The 20,008-nt window shown below is 47.1% G+C and overlaps 1 long non-coding RNA gene across 1 annotated transcript in view; it reads right to left on the bottom strand.

The window, feature by feature from the left end:
• Positions 1 to 14,435, bottom strand: part of LOC138567563 (uncharacterized) — a 72,287-nt gene extending 57,852 nt beyond the window's left edge. The window contains exon 1 of the long non-coding RNA XR_011302250.1: positions 14,321 to 14,435. This is a non-coding gene — a long non-coding RNA (uncharacterized lncRNA). The remainder of the gene's footprint in view (positions 1 to 14,320) is intronic.
• Between the last annotated feature and the right edge of the window lie 5,573 nt (positions 14,436 to 20,008).

Raw genomic sequence — 20,008 nt, 5'->3', positions numbered from 1 at the left:
AGGACCCCAAAATGCTCTTTTTACACCCTAGCAGCGAATACGGGGGGACAAGGTAGGACAGCAAACTGGTTGGAATTGTGGCAATGTTGGTCAAAAGAGATCTGGCAGTCACGTGGGGGTCCAGAGATGTGCCAGCAATAACTGGGAGGTGGGGATGGAACACTGTTGCAGCATGGAAAAGATAACATACCGAAATAGAGGAATGCAGGGGAAATACTTTAAAATATGGGGGAAATAGGAAGGAAGTGCGGGATAGAAGGCGGAATAGGGACCTCGGGATCGGGCCATCATGGATCATCGGAGGGTAAATGTGATGTGGGGTGGGGCAGGGCGTGGAGCGGTTTTGAGGACAAGGTGGGGGGAATCCACATTGTGCACGTTTTCAATGTTTGTTGTTATTGTTTTCACATGGAAATGCTAATAAACAGAGTTTATGAAAAAAAACATGAGGTAGACCAAGAGAATTGAAATACCAGGAGAAATTCATCTCAACAGGACTGAGAAAAGGTAGTAAACCAACTGTTTAGAAACTTGAACTGTTCTAATAAGAGAAAGATCATTTTACATTTGTTTTTATCTATTGCGTATTTATAATGCTCTTACACACAATTTGTAATAAATAATAAAACATACCTGAGAGGGAGATTGATTGAATTGGAGTACCAGGAGAAACTCCTATCAGTAGAAGCAAAAAATAATTAAGAAACTAGCCGTTTTAAAGAAAGGAAATGAATAATAAACACTCCTGAAAATGAGCTAAATAAGAAAAGGAAACTTTTACCTGGGAAAGAGGAAAGTAATGTGAGGAACAAGTAATGAGACGCGGACACAGAGGAGTCATGGTGATTGGCATAAACCTTTTTAAAATAAACAATAAAGGGGTTGGAAAATGCCTCACCATCCCTAATCTAGGGGGTATTTCCCCAACCCAAGCAAAACAAAATGCCTGTCAAGTGTCAAGATGTCCAAAGCAAAACTGCCCTGATCTGAAATCCTATCCTTGCCCTCACGTTCTAAAACAAACTCTAAGCTGTTAAGAGTATTATCCTTGGCTTAGAAAGTGTATTCTGCGCCAATACCATCCATGATGTGATGCACCAGGCACATTTTAAATTTAATCCGGCTGCCGATCGACAGCTAGTGCAATTGGCGAAACATATCCACAGAATGGGAAAACGTCGAGGCTCCAAGAGCCAATTAGGCTGCGGCATTCTTTAAAATCTGCAGCCGCTGAAACAAGACCACAGGCTGACCTAATAATACAATTGAAAAGCGCTAGCTAGATTACATTCAGTGTTAAATTGAGGCAATCTACACGAGCCCAATAGGGCTGCATTTCTGCAAGTTTTTTATAACCCGAAGGATAACTCCCTCCTCTTGTGTTGCAATTCACTCCAGGGGAAATGACTCACTTCCCCAGGCCTTTTTCCACATTTAATACCATTCAAATCCCAAGGGCATAGGTCTTCCTTAGGATTCTCTTTCCAAGGTAACACAACTTGGGTGCGAGTCACAGGCTTGCAACACACCTGATACACTCTCCTGCAAGATTATCTTGTAAAGTTTCTTTGAACAATTTGGGTGTGCGCCCCAGACTTGCAAACTACCTGGTATACTCTCCTGCCAGGCTCTCTTGTGCAATTCCTCATGGGTGCAAATCCAAGATCCACAATTCGCCTCTTTATGTTGCAATCTCCCTTTCTCATTAAGTACAAGGGGGGCATCGGTCTTCCCCAAGTTACCTTATGCAAAAACACTGTGACAATGAAGATTACACTGATTCCAATGAAGATTACTCTCTTCCCCACTCTTGGCAACCAATTCACTCTTTCAGGGTCTCCTTGCCTATGTTTTGACGTCCCCTTCTCCCCTATGGGTTCACTGACAACATATGCATTCTCTCACTCCAATCGTACATGTGTGGGTACTCGCCTTGGTCTGAAGCACTCAAGCGGCTTTCCCCAGTCAGCGGCACATAGTGGTCTCACTCCTTTTATCGGAACGAAGCCTGTCCTGGCTTCCAGTTATGACCCTAACTTCCTTCTTCCTCGTCTGGTGATTCCACGGCCAACCTGTACCATTTCACTACGCCGCCGGTCTGAAGCTCGCCTCGGCACCTCTGAATAGCCGGCAGTGCTCTGCAGAAACAGCACTCCGTCTCGTCTGCTTCCTGGTCTACCCGACCAGCCATGACTGCTTGGGTCAGCTCCCTCTCTTGCCGCCTGCACTTGCCTGCCTTCGGGGTTCGCTCCCGGATTGGGACACCATCTGCTCTGCACTGCAAGCTGCGTCTCACGTCGGTCTCCAAGCCGAAGCTTGGAAAAGGAAGCTCTCCCCTTTTTCTCGCAGCATGTGATTTAAACTCCCAGCTCCAGGCTAGAAAATGTCTTGTACCAATTACATTCTTCACAACATTAGACTGCACATTATGGTTAACACTCTTTCTCATGGCCGTCCTCTTCCTCATTTCAGTGCCTGTTGTTTTACTATGTGTAAAATGTTCCTAAATTCTGTTAGCAGCTTTTGCAGGATGTTGAAGTGGTGGTCACAATATGCCATCAAGGCAAGGGGAATCAAGGGGATATCACTAAAAGGAAAGGAGATATACCATGTCACATCTGATGATGCCTGTCCATCCCTCCGAGGGTTGCCTCCCCTCATGTGATCCTTCCTCACAAAGTCACCCCCCAGGGTCAGGATCAGGTAGCGCCTGCCGTCCCTTGGTCACATGAGGATAAGCTCCCTCCGTGAAACGAGTGATGACAACATATTCCTCACAGTACCGTTCAGAGTCTCATGAGCAAGCTACATAACCTTATAAAGGAAGTCACAAAAGACTACTTGATAAATACATATTGACATGAAACTTGAAGTTTAAGAAGCCAAGTATGTGAAACACCCATCAGGAGAAGGGAGTCATTCTCCTGACCTTAGTTGTAAATAAGTGGTGCAGTCAGTTAGTTTTGCTTTTGAACAGTGGATATATTCTTTATTTGTGGACGTTCAAAGACGATTGACGCACACATTTAATTACTCAAATAGCTAGGGCTCACCCCATAGCAATAGGGATAGTTGGGCCTTCATACTATTATTTAATAACTATATCTAACACATTCAATTACCCGAATAGCTAGGGCTCACACCATAGCAATAGGGATAATTGGGCCTTCATACTATTATTTAATAACTATATCTAACAAATGTCATCAGCGAGTCTACATTCTTCTTCTGATCCCACACAGTGAATTAAAAGTAAAGGACTGATCATTTCTGCCAAGCAAACTCATGTTGCAGGTGGTTTTTTCGTGTTGCTGAGTTTTGCCAACAGAATTCACTCCTGTGTTGGTTTCCATTTTGGGGCATGTTTTCCTGCTTGCTCCTCTCACTGTTTTTTGTCCTTTCGCAGTCCCTGCTCCCCTTCCTCTCTACAATAACTCTGCTGGTGCTGCTTCCCAAATCCTCTGCTTGAGGTGTTCCAGACCATTGAAGTATTCCCTGTGTTACCTCTCTTCGGTGCTCATCAAGAGAAGGGCTCAAGTAAGGAGAAGGCAGGTCTAATTCTTGTGGGTATATCAGTTTACCAAAATACCAGGCAAGACGTTCCCACTCCTTTAAAGCTTCCCTTCCTCTCATTACCTTGGAAACGCTCAAAGACCCCTTCCATATTTTGCCTGATGATCTGCTACAATGACCCTTCATCCTTCAGACCCTTGGGGTCCCCTAGCTTTCACCACAGGAGGCTTCTATTAGCCACCCTGTTGGGGAGTCGTGGACTGTGGGGACTGAGCATCAGGATCCATCATAGTTGAGTACAGTTGAACACAACACAGCATATGCTGATATCAGAGTGTCATTTTAGGTCTTTGAAATTAGTTGAGTTTGGTAGACCACCCACAAAGCAGCAATGTCACAAGTGGATCAGGGCAGTATACACCACAAGGACACACTTCAGAAAGGGTCACAAATATAGGTATCCATCAAGAACCAACACCAACATAGAAGAGGATGTGGTGCACGAGTCCTTTGGTGACTAAAGTAGTCACAGCATCAATCTGGTTTGTATCCACCGCTCTTCATCTGTGAAACAGAGCATCTTCCCTCCTGTGCCCATGTACATTAGTCTTGTGCAAGGCACCATGAATTCACACAAGGACACAGATCATCAACTTACACAGGCTGATTGGAGAGTATCTGTGACCACCTACAGTGCTACATTGTCCAGGGACAACCATTCCATTACCTTGTTGACAATGATCAGAACGGTTAGGGCCTTGCATAACAGGGCTGGAAAAACACTTGGACCCAGAATGGTATGAGCAGCAGTAACAGATCCCATTTATTCTGCCAAGCAACTAACAGTGAGCTACATGCCTGTCCAACAGGAGGCATTAGAATGTATTCTGAGAAAGGAAACTACTTCCCAAACTCAAGCCGCCACCACATATTCCTTTAAGCCTGCCTACCTGCCTCCAAGGCCACTGTAGCTACTGCCACCATCTCATAGCCATTGTCTCCACAGCCTTCACCACCATTTACAGGGTCATCAGGCTCAACATTGACACCTATAGCTGGTCTATGGAAGTGCAAGAGAGTGCCCTGGTGAGCTGAAAAATAGCCCACAGTGAAAGGTGCACTGCCACTCTACACCCAAACACCTGGTGCTGCTGCTGCCAGTGCAATCTCTTATCTGATGAGGTTCTAGGACTCCTCGAAACAGGCAAGGCTGTCATGGTTGGGATTCAGGACAAGGTCCAACAAATCACTGCAGCAGGTAAAGGTTAATAATGTGAGCCTCTCCACCATCAGTAGCAGACATACACTGGGACATATAATGACAAGGGATATGCTCATGTGGATCTCCCACACCCAGGAACTCTCATCCCACCCGTAAGCAGCACCAGTATCAGCACCCTCAACAGGGCTCAGATCTGGAGGGGGTCAGCACTGTATTTCAACACTCAGCAAGCCCAAACCATTTTGGTGTCGTGGGTGCATGACATGGAGAGGCGGCAGAAGGAACTTGCAGCCCATCATGTGGCTATACTCCAGAATTCAGCAGATCCACCAGAAGATGAGTCTCACATTTGGAAGGTCCTCAGCCATTTATGCTTCCTGTAGGGAGATACTTTCGCAGCAATAATACTACAGGTCCAGCGGACAAGGGAGGCACTCACACCATGACACAGCCTTTGGCTTACTCTTTGTCCACCTTGAGTATTTAGAGCGGAAAGAGGCAATATATCAAATGAGGGGTCATAAGGAGACTTCTGCTTCCATGATAAACACCACCCCAGACACCTCTTCCTCACAGAGCCCACGCTACTACTCTGCCAAAACCCATGGGGAAAAGACTAAGTGGTGGTGCATAGGGTGTGTTTTTGCAGGATTTTGGGTAGGGAGCAGATAAGAGGGTCCATTACAGCTAGTGTTATATTGTAGGGTTTTGGGCTAGGCAGGGGAAACCATGGACCTTTAGTTCTGGGGTGGGTATTATGGGGTGTTGTGCTGGGGAGGGGCTGTGGGATATGACATTAGGGCTAGAAGTGGCCATTATGGAGTGTTATGCTAGGAAGGGGTGGGATATTGCATTAGTGGCTAGGGGTGTGTATGTAATTTAATGTAATGTAAAACGGCTTTGTGTAGCATCCTTCTGACCTTTTGGTGGCCACGCTGTGCAGGCCCTATAAGAAAAGAGTGGGTGGAGGTTGTTAATAGGATAGAGGGGGAGACAGATGTGAAACCTGTACTGTTAGGACCAGGCCAAAAGTACTTTAACCTTCAGGGCCTCTCTGTTTCTATGGGTTCAGGTGTGACATTTGGGTATCTGTTTATCCAAAGGGGAGATCCTAACACCAATGCTCCTCTAATATTGATTTGGTACAGATAGGCATGTGGTTACCATCTGGGAAAGGAGGGGGTTTATGTGCGTGGTGTAAGATAGTAGGAGATCCAGAGGTAAGTTGACAAGTAGAGAACAGAGTAGACACATGAGGGGTACATGTAGATGGGAGCATAAATGCATTGGGTACAACATAAAAGCGAGATAGTCAAAAAGCAGCAGAATATACACAATCAGTGACATGTTTAAGGCAGTTTTGGTCTGGTTTTATTTAGGTTGCGAGGTCCATGACCATAATCAATCTTTTCTACAGCAGCTCTTTTCTGATGAGCTTTGTGTGGTTTCATGGTAGATTTATATAATATATTGGATCAATTTAATTTAGGCTGTGTGGAGCGTGGCTCGCATGAGGCCATTTTCCAATAGTCCTACGGGTTATTATAATTATTATTACCCCGTTATAATTATAAAAACCCTGTTAGTGGTTTGTCTGTAAAATCCAGAGGGGAGAGTTCCTCAGTTCGAGGTTACGGTGACTAGGAATCTGTTGGTTAAGGCTTTGAACTTGTCTCATCACACACTGGACGGCACTCCCTGACTCTGGGGGTAACTGGGGAAAACAGTATGTACACAGACAAAGTGTTCCCACCAGGAATAATTTGAAGCTGTCTGCTAATTATTGCTATCGAGAAAGATTGTGGTATACCTCTCTGAAGTTATACCTATGCAACCAGAATATTTAACAAATCATATGCAACACATATATTGTTAAATCAAAAAGCTCAGTTGTTGTACAATGAAACATTTCTTTTATAAATACATGTTGTCTCATGTCTAAATCAAAAACAACACAATAATGATGCCAACAGGAAAATTCACAGACTTGTACAGAAAGGAATACAAAAATGTATCCCAAAACAGACAATGAAAAGCACAGCAAAGAGAAGGAGCGAGCCGGAAATGTAATAATGAAAAGTAAAACCAACCAGAGTATATAATAATTATATATAAAGTCGTGTAGCCTCTAGGAGTTCCCTTTGTAAATAACAGAGACCAATTATGGCTATTCTTAAAGGGGTCCCTACTGAATGGGTCTACATATGACTACACACTAAAATTAGAGTATTAAAGACACAAAAGTGGTCCACAATTCGTTAGGCCAATCATACGTTTCTTCAGCATGTACACTTAATATCTCAGCCTACTTCAGGACAAAAATAGAACAACCCTACAATGAAATGAAACAAAACAAAGATAACACACTATGGGCCTCATTACAAGCATGCCGGTTCGGAAAGAGCGTTGTCAGTAGCACCATACCAGCACTGTTTTCTGGACTGGCACACCACAAGTCGCGATGGCGGAAACACTATTACCACAAACCCACAGCCATGGTGCTACCGCATCCGGCAGCACTGTGAACGTAAACAGCGGAATGTGCTGCCGGACGTGCCTGAAGCACCGGCACAGCGGTAATATGGGCACATTCAGAGTACTGACTACACAGAAACACCACGATAAAAATGGCGTTTGCACAGTGAAGACTACACCTGTAATACTGGCACCAAGCACTGGCACTGGCACCAGGTGTTAAACAGTGCCAGGTGTGCAGCAACAGGCACCAGGTGCACAACATCGGCTCAGCTGCACACCATTGACCACTGGGAATGTAGAAAAGGACCACACCCACAGCCAACCCCCTTCGAAACACAACCATGCTGGCAGTTGCAGTAGCAGTAATTGGGCTGGGGGCCCTGCAAGGAGGGATAGAAGAGGAAGCAGCAGAGAGGCAGAGGAGGCGGCGGAGGTGCAGGAGGCAAATGAGGAACCAGAGGGACATGCAGAACATCAATGGCCAGCAGGCAGCACCGTACAGGCAGCCATCAATACCCTGTATCAGGGCCACGGCCTGGAACCTGACCTCAAGCCAAATACACACCCTATACCGGCTTGACAGGGAGACCATAACCTCAATTGTCACCCTGATACATGACGACATAGCCAGCCTGAGAAACATATGGACTGCAAATCGCCTTTGCTGAAGGTAGTGTTGGTACTGAATTTCCTGGCAACCGGCACCTACCAACATACCGTGGGTGAGCTGCACGGGCTGTTTCAACCCTGTTTCTCAAGGGTCCTGTTCCAGGTCCTGGATGCACTCCTACGCCATGTGCCAGATCACATTGTCCTACCCCGAACCCCTGCCCAGGTGAATGCCACCAAAGTCGCCTCTTCCATGCCCTGGTAGACATGCCCAACATCATTGGTGCGTTGGATTGCACCCATGTGGAGCTGGTGGCCAGACATGCCATTGCAGTAGTGTACCGAAACCGGAAACTATACTACTCCCTAAATGTGCAGATGGTCTGTGATGCTGAACACCTGATCACCCATTGTTGTGCTCGGTTTCCGGGATCCACCCATGACTCACTGGTACTGAGGAACTCCACGCTGCCAGGGTACATGGCACGGTACACCGGAGAGCACACCTGGCTGTTGGGTGAGTAGACTGAACAATGCATGAGCTCTGTGTAGTGGGGGGTACATGCAAAGGCACCAGAGCATGTGCTTAATGCGACCTAATACACACAAATTACATCCTTGAGTTGAATGGCATGGAACGCATGTATCAAATGGGAAGACGAATCACACACAATCGCAATCATTGGAAAGTCAGAGAGGCATCTCAAAAGTACCACATGCACCAGAATGTATCACACCATCTGCACAAATCCCTGAAATAAGACTGGGCACATCCCCCACTGCCCGCATCACAGATAAATCAATTGAATGCAATCCTACTCACCACCAGCCAATCCTACTCACCACCAGCAGTGAACCCCACAGCATGTAGCCAGTACACATGCCTGTCACAGGAGCACATACCCATATACATGTGACATGAATGCAAACCAGAATGTGGCACACAAGAATGAATTGTACTGATGACCAATCTACGCCATGTAAACTGACACAGTATGGGCTCACATAATGGGCATAGGAGAGTCAGAAGGCATAGACCAACATGGCAAGGCTTGTGAGAATCTGTGACGGAAAAGTGACTCCAAACCACCCAGTCAACAACCCTGCATAGGGACAAAGACAATTGTTGGTATGCCAATTAACATCCCCCATTCCCTACACAGCTGTACAGCAAGCCCCAATTGCACATTACAGTGCATACACAGTGTATGCACTGTAATGTGCAATTGGGCCCACCTCAAAAAGTTACCAATATTGACAATGATTGACAATCACACCCATGCTGCCTCATGAGTGATCAACGAGAAACATATCACTACACGCATGTACCCATACCCCAAATAGACGCACATCACAATGGGCATCATTACGAGCACAGCGGTTACCCTGCCAGTGCACCCTGCGGGTTGCCGCCGGGAAAATGTAAGTCCTTCTTACCATGGAGTCCCATACTATGTAATGGTAATGTGGACACAGGAGGATTGGTACCGTTGGTAATGTTGCTGGTGCTCCTGTTAGCACACTGCCTACCGTGGCTGCAGCGTCCAGCAGGGTCAGACCTCTTGGGTGCTGTGGCTTCGGTAGCCGGATTTGTAGCACCATACCAGATACAAGGCTCATGGTAGGCAGCCACGTACCCTTGTATCCATACCAACGTAGGTACACGTAGCAGCATTCAAGACCATTTGCATGTATGACTGCAGACAGTGGGCACGCAGATCAGTCTCAGATCAAATGACTGTCCAACCATTTGAATTGGGATATGACATTACATATGACATTGCATCAGTCACTGTGGTCTACTGGGCCATTTGCTACGTCTTGTGCCTTGGTATTTGTGAAATGAGTCAATGCACACTTCAGACATGCCAGTGGCACCACAATGATTACATCCCCCTTCTGTCCTTCCCATGCAGGTGATGCCGGATATCCCCTCACGCCATGGCTGATGACACCTGTCACACGACCACAGGAAGAGGCCTACAACCAGGCACATATACGGACACGGGGTACCACTGAGATGACATTTGGGTTGCTTAAGGCAAGGTTTTGCTGCCTCAGCAGATCGGGTGGTGCCCTTATGTACAGCCCCATTAAGGTGGGCAAGATTGTCCTGGGCTGTGCAATGTTGCACAACATGTGTATAAGACGCAACATTCCACTGCCCCCGGATATGGACCCTGCTGTGGAGGATGATGGTGATGACAAAGATGACGAGATGCCATTGCGACCTCGTCAGGAGGGCATGGATGGCTGCAATGCACTGATCCATCACTATTTTTTTTAACACTTCTCACAGCCACATGGTGTCGGATTGGTGACACAAACTGCAGAGCACAGGAAATTCAACACATTATACTCACAATAAGAAGGAATGTCCAGTCATGATTTGTATGCAACACCAAGTGTATTGAAACTCAAGTAATATAACAGCAGGTGGCCCAAAAACACCTCTACAACTATACCTCCCTGTCCCCCTCCCCAAATATCTCTCCCCCTGCCCATCTAGTCACCGCAGTCCAAGAGATCCCTGGCCACGTGACATCCATGCCATCTGGATCAGCTATCCCTACTTGCGCCCACTCCTGGCAACATGGCCAGAACTGGGTATCGTGCCTGACAGGCACATGGATCGCCTCCCTGGGGAGCCCAGTTGTGAGCTTGCGGGCGTGGTGCTGGTGGAGGCCGATGGTGTCTGCCTGCTGCCCCATCTTTTCATGCACTCCTGGAGGGCCAGTGCCATTGTCTCCGCAACTGTGGACATCATGCAGTTCCCCTCACTGACTCTCCTGGCCAACAAAACTATAGCAACAGTTTACCGCCCAAGTGCACGAGCAGTGCAACGTCCTGTGGCCTGTCTGCTCTCCCTCCTGGGGCGGGCCTCCTCTAGGTGCTGCTGCACCAGGGCAGTGAGGGTGTCCTGCCGTTCCTCCTTGCATCTCAGACGCACATCCATTCTCCTGACGCATGGGTAGGGTGAGCACTGGGGGCTGGTCATGCCAATGGGGCTGAATGCATCCCACACATCCAGGTGTGGTCTGTATCGTCCCCCATGTCGACACTGGCATCTCCTGCTGCACCCCCATCACTGGAGTCAGTGACATGGTAGATGAGCTGCTGCAGTAAAGGTTGTGACCATCCCCTTGCAATTGCCCTTGTGGGAAATCCTTGCACAGTGACCACTGCCTGTTGGAGTGTGGCAGCTGGGGTGTTCTCCAAGGGAGGTGCCAGTTGGAGTGTGGCAGCTGGGGTGTCCTCCACAGGGGCTGCCTGTTGGAGTGTGGCAGCTAGGGTGTCCTCCACGGGAGCTGCCTGTTGGAGTGTGGCAGCTAGGGTGTCCTCCACGGGAGCTGCCTGTTGAAGTGTGGCAGCTGGGCTGCCCTCCATGGGAGCTGCCTGTTGAAGTGTGGCAGCTGGGGAGTCCTCAACGGGCGATGCCTGTTGGTGTGTGGCAGCTGGGTGTCCTCTGTGGGAGCTGTCTGTATCAGCTGTGGCAGTCACGGTGGCAGTGGACGTGTCCCGAGATGTCGATGGACGTTGTCTCATTCACCTTGCACGTCTGGTGCCCCTCGATGTGTCTGGTTGTCCACCGTCAGTGTCAGATGATGTTCCTTTGGGTTAATGAAAGGCATGATGTCACGGACCAACGTGGCTACCAATTGGACAGTTACATGCAACATGGTGATCGTGCAGCATGCCACGGTGGGGACGTGCAGTGCTGCTGGGTATGCAGAACTCATGCATGAGTTGTGTGGCCACATCTGCAGGTACTGTGAAGATGGCACATGCAACATAGCTGTACTAGGACTTCTGCCGTGTACACCCGCATTTGGCTGGGAGCAGTGGCAGGCTGGTCTGACTGTGTGTAGGTTGTTGCAGTGTGATGAGTGGGGTGTTGAGGGGGTGTTTGGGAGGGGCGTGCTTGGAGTTTATGGGTGACCCAGTTGCAGGCCCAGTATGTGATAGGGGGGTTTGTGGTAGGGCTAGCAGGGCCATGTAAGGGACATGCCCTCCACACAGCAGTCTTGTGCTTTGGCAGCAGTGGCAGCACGGCAGGCACACATGCAGTACTCAGTGCCATGGTGCCCAGTGTCTGCGTCGGGGATTATGGGTTTTTTAACTTGGCAGTAGTCTATGAGGTGGGTGCAGATTTTTGTCGGTGGCCAAGGTGTATTGGCAAAGCCATACCCATGGTGACCATGCAGGTGTGGGTATACATTGTACATGTCGTGCATTTTATTACAACACAGCACATTTATATGGCGACACATATACAAAAACGACTTTTTTAAATGCACTATCCAGTACTTTGCCCACATATTTTAGGACTGGAGTTAGAATATATTATTACACTAGTTATAGAATATTGAGAGGGAGGGAGGGGTGTTTGGTGCATTTTCGTACATTGTTTCGGCATGGACGTTTTGACATGTTGATGTCTCGCTATGAGTTATTCGTTGTGAATACATGGACAAGAAGGTGTGTATGGGGGTGCCTGCAGGGTGTGTGTGTGTGATGCAGTGTGCAGGTGACAGTGCGCATCATTGAATCGTTGGCCGTATTCGGCTGGTGCATCAGGCGGGGTGTGGCTGTCCACCTGACTCTGGATCTGCCACCTGACTTCCGGGTGCAACAGGGTCATTGGTAGTCCCGGCGACGGAGGTGTTAAGGTGGCAGATTTGGGGAGTCCCCATTTCCAGGTAGTCCTATGGGACTCCATGGGAATGCTGAGTTTGAAACACCAGCACCTTTGCTAGCGGTGCCAGTGCTTCCATGCCAGCTCAGCATGCCAGGGCCACTGCACCCGCCAGGGACATGCCTGTTGGGTGCTGTGGCCTTGGCAGCTAGTGTGATGGGTCCTCATGATGAGTGTGCCAGTCCAGCCGGTGACCTTACAGGCACCCTTGTTTCGGGACTGCCACACTCAGGATGTGGGCTATTGTGTGATGCCTTGTCATGTGGTCGGTTATGGGGTATGCATGGGAGGCAGGGCATGTGGCTTGCTTTGCAACATTTTGAATCGGTGGAGGGGCAGTGCTAGTGCTGGCTCGGATCTGGGTGATGTGGCCAGTGCTATGGCCATTTCAGTGCAGTGGTGGTACAGGAGCGTGGGGGGCAGGTGTGTGGTTTACATTGGGCGCTTTGTGTACTCACCGGCCTTGACAGGTGTCCCAACTCCCTCTATCCCCTCCATATGCAGCACACCGCTGCACTTCTCCTCCCAAGGCAGCAGATTGAGGGGGAGGAAGGTCAGCCGTCTGTGCATGTGCAGTGTCTACGGTGTACTGCCATGATGTTCTGTACCCTCAAGCTGAGGTCGTCCCACCGTTTATGGCAGTCCTTCACACTACATGGGGTCGTACCCACGGCAGGCTCCCATATGGCCTTTCTACTCAGCTGTGTGCTGTGGTGCTGGTCTGTCGAGAAGAGCTCCCCGGCATGTTCAATTATGCAGTCCGAAAGCATGTTCAGCTATGCCTCTCCGAAGTGTGGCTAGCGCTGGCGGGTTTGTGGGATGTGTGATGTCATCTTCCTCACAAGGTTCCAGCACAAGGTAGGGTTGGATGGTTTCCAATACAAGCAGATTAGAGTGGATTGTGATTTTCAAAATGGCCACCGGCCTCTTTGCAGTTCCGGTGTTTCTGGTTCCGTTTCTGTGGTGCAGCTACATTGGGCATGCATGCCGCAGCAGAAGATGCACCACCCACCTTGGTGGCTGTTCAGCCGTCTCCGCCGGTGTTACTGTGATGGCAGTCCCACCGGTTCCACCAATCCGGAATGCACGCGACCGTCAAGGCGTAATGCAACCTTGTTTCAGGTGGTGCGCATTGCCGGAACCAGTGGGACCACCATCACGGGAACACCGGAATGATTCCCCATTGTTTGTAATGAGGCCTAATGTCATATCCAAAGCAAATAAAGTAAGGATTGCAAAGGCAAACCACCACTGTATAGTGAACAGAGCTCACCAGAATTTTAAATCATTGCCTATCAAAGAGTGAGCAGGACTTGACCCTGCGTGTAATGTGAGGCATGCTATTAAAAAGGATGAAGTCGAGTAAGGTGCCGCCCTGTTGGTAAAGTCAAATAACTAATGGTAGCAGAAAATGGACAAGTTACTCTAACTCCTAGCAAGGCTAGGGGAGTGTTACTGCCTGGTGTGTCTCCTACATTTAGGTAAACACGCTGTAATGTCCAATGAAGCAAGTGACACTGTAACAGAGAACACAGTGGAACACTGTTATATCACTACAGGACCAACCTATGGCATGATATTATAATGCATAAGAATCTCAGGCCAAGCCCAGAGGGTATGAAGAAGAGGGCAGAAAGCCCTTAGACGTACCATTGGGATCTGTGGTCAGTATGTGTGCCCTTGCTATATGGCCTGGCACTTTCAGGAAATAAACGCAAAGTACCGTTAAGGATCTGAAAAAACGTTTTAAAGTTTGAATAAATCCAAATGCTGTAAGCGCATTGGGCTTGGCTAGCGTTTACCTGAGACAGGAACCGTAAATCCTGCAAAGATGAAGGCTGTGTTGACAACGCGAGTAGCTACAGTGTGCGGGGTAATCTCACACCGTCGCGCCCTGCTGATCAGACTCCTAGAAAGTCATGGGAACATTACAGAGGACACGTCACTACATTTAACTAGAATGTACTAGTGTCAAAGAAACAGGCTAGAGCGGACGCCATATTAAGGTGGACAATTGAACGGAAGAATGCCCATCCCGATTCACTCGTTGTGACTAATTCTACATTAATATGGTATACACACACACCAAGACCACTTGTGTAAAAATGTATGTTAAAGATATTTAGATATTACAAATATCAGAAAGAATGGGAGCTAGCTGAGTTTGCAAACAGTGCAATTCCGACAAGGGAAATGGCCTTAAATAGGGCAGAGATCACATTGAGAAGCGAATGATCGAAATTCCTTAGTTCTTGAGTGTATTAGCTGGTCTCTTAGATTTCTAGAGCGTTTGACGGCAAACATAGGAGCTGGTTCTTTACGCATGCATGACTGTACTAAAGACCAGTAATTCATAATAGTTTTTTAAAGTTCAAATATGTTGGTGTTGTGAGTTAAAATACACACCAGTTTGTCTTGGTTTTTTTCCTTGGCCTGAGGGCCAAGAAGAGTCGCCCGTGGGGTAACCTGTGCCCTTTTCATCAAATGTGTGATGAGATTCTTCGGGTAACCCAGTGCTTTCAGAAGCTCACTTAAATTGTTAGCATTCTAAAGTGCAATACCGATTTTCCATACTAAGGTTATGGAAAGTCAAGATTCTATTAAAGGCAGCAGGCGAATGATTATGCTCTCCTTTCTTTACTTTAAAACTCGAGCAGCATTATAAAATCAACAATATAGTAAAACATTTCAACACAAATAAAGAACTACATTTCCCAAGAAATGTCCTTTTTTGTAGTCCATTTTTTATGACAACTTGAAACGTGATAGCTCTAGCCAATCCTCTCTCTCTACTAGTCCATAACCTTCTTAGCCTTCCCTTGTCCTTCCTCTTTCTTTGTCTGTCTCAACTGTTAACTAACATGCCCCAACCGTCAGATGCTGAAATGTAACGTTGTCTCTTGCTTGTCCCAGGATCCTGCTGCCTTAGTTTCCGTTCAGACACTCTCTTACAAGATATGAGGCAAAGCAGTGTAATGCGCTTTGCTGATAATGCCTTCCTTGAAGGCTGGTCATTATCCGGCCAGTTATTAAATAAACTCATTACCATGTTAACATCCCATGTTTGCGAGTATCTGGGCCTATGTGGTTGCAAAAGCCCTACCCCTCTGAGAAGTGTACATACTAATGGATGTTCGCCCACTGGTGCATTCTCTATCTTGTGTTGCCTGGCTGATATAGCTAATTTACATGTATTCACTGTTCTGTAAGCTTTTTTGCCTGAGCCGCCAAAGCTGCTAGAAAATTCACTATCTGAATTATATTTGCCTTAGTGGGATGTATGTGCCGTTACACACACCAGCTGTTCCACCATGCCCAAGCCGACCTGTAGGCTTTCCTGATACCTAGTGCCCAAGCCTCTTCAATGAATCTCTCAGCATCTTCCGAATGTCCTGGCTTCTACCAGTTTCTCCGAAAATCGCTAACGCAATTATTCTCAGGTTGCCTTCCTGAATCAGCGGATGAATCTCTCCCGCTGGATTCTGAATCAACTCTCTGAATTGTGAGAGTAACAGTGGTTCATCTATAGATAATTCCAGAAGGTCTGGGAACCGCACTAGACTCTTCCAGTCTGGCGTCACCAGCATTAATGTTGCCTGGTGTTTCCTGACCTGCGCTACCATCCTCGCAATCGCTGAGAACGGAGGAAAAGCATACTGTCTCTCCGGACCCCACTTCTGTAGAAATGCGGCTGACGCTTCTGCTGCAGGGTCTGGTCTACAGCTGAAGAAACGGGTCAGCTGCGTATTCAGCATGGATGCAAAACCGGTCTGTCTTCCATGGGCCCTTCATCTTCATTACGGTCTAAAATACTGTTCTGTCTAGTTACCAAACGTTGGCATCCCTCAAATGTCTCAATTTCTACTCCGCCACTTTGTTTTTCAGGACTGGGATATATTCGTCTGTCACGCTGATCCTGTTCTGTAGGCACATGTGCCAGAAATCTTTTTCTAGTTTTGCTAGCATCTTGGACTTCGTCCTGCCTAACCTGTTTATGTAGCGTATGGTGGAGATGTCCATTTTTAATAACACGCAACAGTTCGTTCTGTCCTGGGTTCAGCACCTCACCTCGAAGGACCACGTCATCAGTTCTAGGCAATTGATGTGGCGCTCTAGCTCCTTCCCTTACCATACGCCTCGACTTGTCATCTCTCTGCAACGGGCTACCCAGCCGCAACGGCTGGCATCCAATTCTATGATGAGGTCTGGAGATGAGCCAAATGTCACTCTCCCATTTCCAGACCTCCATGTGACTGAACTACCAGTGTAGTTCCGTCCTCGCCTCTGTGGAGATCTCTACTTTCTGTTGGTACGAAAATCCTCTCTGTCGCTGCTGAATCTTTAAGCCCTATAGTGCCCTGTAGCTTAGGGGCCCCCGGAAGATCGGCTGAATGGAAGATGCGAGTCTTCCTATCAAACTGGCTATTTCTCTTAATGATAATTCTTCTCTTGCTAGTATATTCATGATCTCTTTCTTGATCCGATTCACTCTTGTTATTGGTTAGCTGAGTGTGGCTGCTCTCGTGTCTATCACGAAGCCGAGGAACTTTAGTCATGAGTCGGTTTCAATTCAGATTTTTCCCAATTTATTATCAAAAATCCCAAGCTCTGTAACAGTAGTATTATTACCAGTCTTCCTTTGTCTTGACCGATCAGACAGAAGTCGTCGAGGTATACTATCAATCTGATGCCCTGTTCTCTCATGTGACTGACCACTGTCCTTATCAACGCTGACACTAGCCTGAATGGGAGACAAGTGAATTCCCACCTTTGACCTCCCCACTAGAATTGAAGGAATCTCCGATGTTCCCTTGCAATAGGGATCATTAGGTAGGCATATTTGAGGTCTGTCCTCACCAGACAATCCTCTGATTGTAATGTGTCTCTCAAAAGGTGGAGTCCCTCCATCTTGAAATGCCTGTATGTGATAAATACGTTTAAACCCTGAGGTTTATCACTGGTCTTCGTTTCCTTTTGCCTTTCACAAAAAGCATATTGCTTATGAACCAAATTGAGGGCTCGGCTGCTTGTGTAATGGCCCTTTTCCTTGCTAGGTCTAAAATCTCTTTGTCTAATAAAGCTTCATCTTCTTTGTTCAATCTTAGAGATCTCGGGTAAACTGTTTGTACTGCTTCCTGATAAAATTCTAAATGGAATACCTGTACCGTCTGTTCTACCCATGCATCTCCTGATGACTCTCTCCACTTTTCTAAGAATAGTGCTGTCCTCCCCCCTATCTGTGGGGTCTCTGGTCTCACTGAGCAATTTTGCACTTCTGCGTTTAATCTCACCTGTTTTTGTCTGTTGGCCGCTGTTGCTGCCTCTCCAGCCTCTGCCTCTACCCCTTCCTCTCGATTGAAAGAAGGGTTTGGGTTTGCGCTCCTCTTGGTCTCTCCAGTTTCCCCTGTTATTGTAAGTAGACCTGTATGTTGAGCAGCGGCTGGCAGATCAGCCCCTTCCTCTGCCAGCCCTGTCAAAAACATTCTGCCCAAACACTCTTTTCAGTGACGCTTGGGCTTTGTCTATAGCTGCGTATGCATTGGCAAATTTCGCCATCTCCTTAATGAAGGCACCCCCAAAGAGCTTTCCTTTGCTGCCTGATGTTGACTCTGTGATGGCCAGCTAGCTCATCTTGGGGTCTATTTTGACTAAAATAGATCTACGCCTTTCTGTTAGGGTGTTGTTGGCATACTCTAGCTGACATATTGCCCTCTGTGCTCATCCAGCTAGGATCTTGCGGTCTACTTTCTGCTCCGGCTGTTTCACCTCTTCAGCCATCTGCCAGATCTTTGCTAGAGGGCCTGGAATATCTCATACTTTATCCTGGCATGATCGCCAGGATCTATCAATGCCCTTCTTAATGTCTCTGCAGTGCCTTCTTATGAAGGATAAAACAATTTTGTCGATCTATGGTGTTTCTGCCATGCTGTCTGGCACCTGTGGTCTGGGGAATTCTGCTCAGAGTTTACTTCTGGCTTCTTTTGATAGAGGTTTTTGAATTCTCCTCTTAATATAGTTGGCAATCTTGGCTGGGGCTCCCACTCTGCCGACCTAGTATGCATAAGAGTGTCCGGGTCGAATACCTCACCCATCTCTTCCTCCTCCCTTTGCCTTTTCCTGCCAGCTTTATGTTTTCAAGGAGGGCTCAGGTTGAGGATTCTCGCTCCTCAGCTTTCTTTGGACGTTCCGTCCCACTCTTCCTCATCTAGTTCCTCGAAATATTGTTGTCATGAAGCTCCAGTTTAGATGGGAGATTGTATATTATGCTGCTACTCTGAGGTGCTCTTTGCACGGAAATGACAGTGTGGTGCCGGAATAAGAATCCTGTCACGCTGCCCTGTCCTCTGTGCAAGAGCACCCCTTCTAGTGGAAGATCTCGGCGCCGGACCTTCTCCTGGCCCATCATGTCTACTGCCTCAGATATTACACAGAAACGTTCTGTTGTAATCCTCTGTTTATAATCGCCTGTGCGTGCACAAGTTCTACACTGATATAACAGTTATAAACAAACAATGCATCAGTCAATATCATTCACATCTTAGTTATTTGTAATAAGGAAATAAATGTGTACTTAACTGCTGCCCGAGCAGCAAAGAAAGAGGGAGGACAAGGGAAGGAAGAGAAGGTTATGGATTAGCAGAGAGAGGGGACTGGCTAGAGCTATCACATGTTTCAAGTTGACATATAAAAAATGGACTACAAAAAAGGAAATGTAGTTCTTTATTTGTGTCGAAATTTTGTAATATATTGTTGATGCTCGAGTTTTAAAGTAAAGAAAGAAGCGCATAATCCGAGCCTCCGGTCTTGACATAGAATTGCGATGTAGTCGCATGAACTGGCCAAAGGGAAGTCTCTCCTTCATGTTTTTATGATGAAAGCTCTCAAAGTGGAGGATAGTCTTTCTATCACTAGTATATTCAGGATTGGGTTCCATATATATTGTCCTGGTGAATTTTACAGCCAGCTCCTATTACTTTTAATATTTTGAATATCTTTTCTTTTCACACAAGCGGTCTTGGTGTGCGTATACCATATTAATTTAGAATTAGTCGCAGTGAGCGCATTGGGCTGAGCATTTTTCCATCTATTGTCCACCTTAATATGGCACGCTCTAGCCTCTGTTTCTTTGACACTAGTACATTCTAGTTTCAAGGAGTCACATGTTCACTGTAATGTTCCCTTGACTCACTAGGAGTCTGATCAGCAGGGTTCGGCAATGAGAGATTACTCAGCACACTGAAGCTGCTTCCGATTTCGCCACAGCCTTCATCTCTGCAGGATTTAAAGCTTCTAACTCAGGTAGATGCTAGCCAAGTATTTGCACTTATTCAAACCTTTTAAAGTTTTTCCAGATCCTTAACAGTACTTTGCATTTGTTTACTGACAGCGGCAGGCCATATAGCAAGAGCACACATACTTTCATTGCAGTACTCAATGGTACCTCTAAGGCAGGGAGCTACAAACTGTGGGGCTGGGCATGAGGCACTTCC

Source organism: Ambystoma mexicanum, chromosome 2p (genome assembly GCF_040938575.1).
Source record: "Ambystoma mexicanum isolate Mex_15411 chromosome 2p, UKY_AmexF1_1, whole genome shotgun sequence".
Lineage (NCBI taxonomy): Eukaryota > Metazoa > Chordata > Amphibia > Caudata > Ambystomatidae > Ambystoma > Ambystoma mexicanum.
Note: the sequence above shows the minus strand (reverse complement) of the source record. Positions and strands in the feature narration are given on the sequence as shown.